Source organism: Salmo trutta, chromosome 15, assembly GCF_901001165.1.
Source record: "Salmo trutta chromosome 15, fSalTru1.1, whole genome shotgun sequence".
Classification (NCBI taxonomy): Eukaryota; Metazoa; Chordata; class Actinopteri; order Salmoniformes; family Salmonidae; genus Salmo; species Salmo trutta.
In genome coordinates, this window is record NC_042971.1 from 8,154,292 (window position 1) to 8,157,382 (window position 3,091).

The window sequence follows — 3,091 nt, forward strand, 5'->3', positions numbered from 1 at the left end:
TATGACACACCCTCTCTATTATCATTGGTTGCACTAATTGCACTGTTCGTCCACATAACCTGGTTCAAGTATTGATGACATCACCCTGAAGAAGGCACAGTGATGCTGAAACGTTGGTAAATACCCAATAAATGACTGGGAGTTTATATATGGAGTGTGGGATTCTCTTTATATTGATAGTTTATAACTCTTATGTAGTTGCCATCTTTTTGTGTTTTTCAGGCAGCCTGGGAAAGAACTGAAAAAACTCACTAAAGAGTCAAGACAGAGACACCAGAAAGACCCAAGAAGACTTGGACGCAGCATCAGAGGACAGAGAGGGATGTTCAGAACTCACTCAGTCTGGTCCGTTGGTGAAGGTAGACTTGGAGGCTGCTTACCTGACAAGGAGGAAGTCCCCCCTCCTCTCCTCTACCATCCCTATACCCCCTCCTCTCCCCTACCTTCCCTATACCCCCCCTCCTCTCCCCTACCTTCCCTATACCCCCCTCCTCTCCCCTACCTTCCCTATACCCCTTCCTCTCCCCAACCTTCCCTATACCCCCTCCTCTCCCCTACCTTCCCTATACCCCCCTCCTCTCCCCTACCTTCCCTATACCCCCCTCCTCTCCCCTACCTTCCCTATACCCCCTCCTCTCCCTTACCTTCCCTATACCCCCTCCTCTCCCCTACCTTCCCTATACCCCCTCCTCTCCCCAACCTTCCCTATACCCCTCCTCTCCCCTACCTTCCCTATACCCCCTCCTCTCCCCAACCTTCCCTATACCCCCTCCTCTCCCCTACCTTCCCTATACCCCCCCCCCCCCTATTATGTTGGACCATCATGTTTATTTGTTTGAATCTTGTCTTTGTTTGTGATCAGGTTAGAAGAAAATGACTCCTCAACCCAAGAGGCCCTGGAGCAGCTGTGATTAGGTTAGAAGAGAATGACTCCTCAACCCAAGAGGCCCTGGAGCAGCTGTGATCAGGTTAGAAGAGAATGACTCCTCAACCCAAGAGGACCTGGAGCAGCTGTGATCAGGTTAGAAGAGAATGACTCCTCAACCCAAGAGGCCCTGGAGCAGCTGTGATCAGGTTAGAAGAGAATGACTCCTCAACCCAAGAGGCCCTGGAGCAGCTGTGATTAGGTTAGAAGAGAATGACTCCTCAACCCAAGAGGCCCTGGAGCAGCTGTGATCAGGTTAGAAGAGAATGACTCCTCAACCCAAGAGGACCTGGAGCAGCTGTGATCAGGTTAGAAGAGAATGACTCCTCAACCCAAGAGGACCTGGAGCAGCTGTGATCAGGTTAGAAGAGAATGACTCCTCAACCCAAGAGGCCCTGGAGCAGCTGTGATCAGGTTAGAAGAGAATGACTCCTCAACCCAAGAGGCCCTGGAGCAGCTGTGATCAGGTTAGAAGAGAATGACTCCTCAACCCAAGAGGCCCTGGAGCAGCTGTGATCAGGTTAGAAGAGAATGACTCCTCAACCCAAGAGGCCCTGGAGCATCAGTGTGGAAGCATTTGGGAACATTTAAAGCGCTAAAGATATTAAGGATACCTTCCTAATATTGAGTTACGCCTGGTCAGTTTGTCATGGAAAGAAAGGTGTCCTTAATGTTTTGTGTAAATTGCACAATAATTAGACATTTATGGATTTTTTTATGTAGCCTATTGTTTTCTCTTTATTCAACCTGCCATCTACCCACCTGGGGACTGAGGGTTATGAGAGAACCCCCACATCACTAGCTTCTCTTTATTCAACCTGCCATCTACCCACCTGGGGACTGAGGGTTATGAGAGAACCCCCACATCACTAGCTTCTCTTTATTCAACCTGCCATCTACCCACCTGGGGACTGAGGGTTATGAGAGAACCCCCACATCACTAGCTTCTCTTTATTCAACCTGCCATCTACCCACCTGGGGACTGAGGGTTATGAGAGAACCCCCACATCACTAGCTTCTCTTTATTCAACCTGCCATCTACCCACCTGGGGACTGAGGGTTATGAGAGAACCCCCACATCACTAGCTTCTCTTTATTCAACCTGCCATCTACCCACCTGGGGACTGAGGGTTATGAGAGAACCCCCACATCACTAGCTTCTCTTTATACAACCTGCCATCTACCCACCTGGGGACTGAGGGTTATGAGAGAACCCCCACATCACTAGCTTCTCTTTATTCAACCTGCCATCTACCCACCTGGGGACTGAGGGTTATGAGAGAACCCCCACATCACTAGCTTCTCTTTATTCAACCTGCCATCTACCCACCTGGGGACTGAGGGTTATGAGAGAACCCCCACATTACTAGCTTCTCTTTATTCAACCTGCCATCTACCCACCTGGGGACTGAGGGTTATGAGAGAACCCCCACATCACTAGCTTCTCTTTATTCAACCTGCCATCTACCCACCTGGGGACTGAGGGTTATGAGAGAACCCCCACATCACTAGCTTCTCTTTATTCAACCTGCCATCTACCCACCTGGGGACTGAGGGTTATGAGAGAACCCCCACATCACTAGCTTCTCTTTATTCAACCTGCCATCTACCCACCTGGGGAATGAGGGTTATGAGAGAACCCCCACATCACTAGCTTGCAGGTTCTGCAGCCTTGTAAAGATAAGGAGGGGACGACTGGGAGGCAGGTTGGCATTTATTGTCATGAATTACATTTTACATTTACATTTTAGTCATTTAGCAGACGCTCTTATCCAGAGCGACTTACAGTAGTGAATGCATTTCATATATTTAAAAAATATAAAAATTGTACCCCCGTGGGAATCGCACCCACAACCCTGGCATTGCACACACCATGCTCTACCAACTGAGCCACAGGTAAGACTTGCCCTGGAGGTAGGTTGGCATTTATTGTCATGAATCTTGCCCTGGAGGTAGGTTGGCATTTATTGTCATGAATCTTGTTCTGGAGGCAGGTTGGCATTTATTGTCATGAATCTTGCCCTGGAGGCAGGATGGCATTTATTGTCATGAATCTTGTTCTGGAGGCAGGATGGCATTTATTGTCATGAATCTTGTTCTGGAGGCAGGTTGGCATTTATTGTCATGAATCTTGCCCTGGAGGCAGGTTGGCATTTATTGTCATGA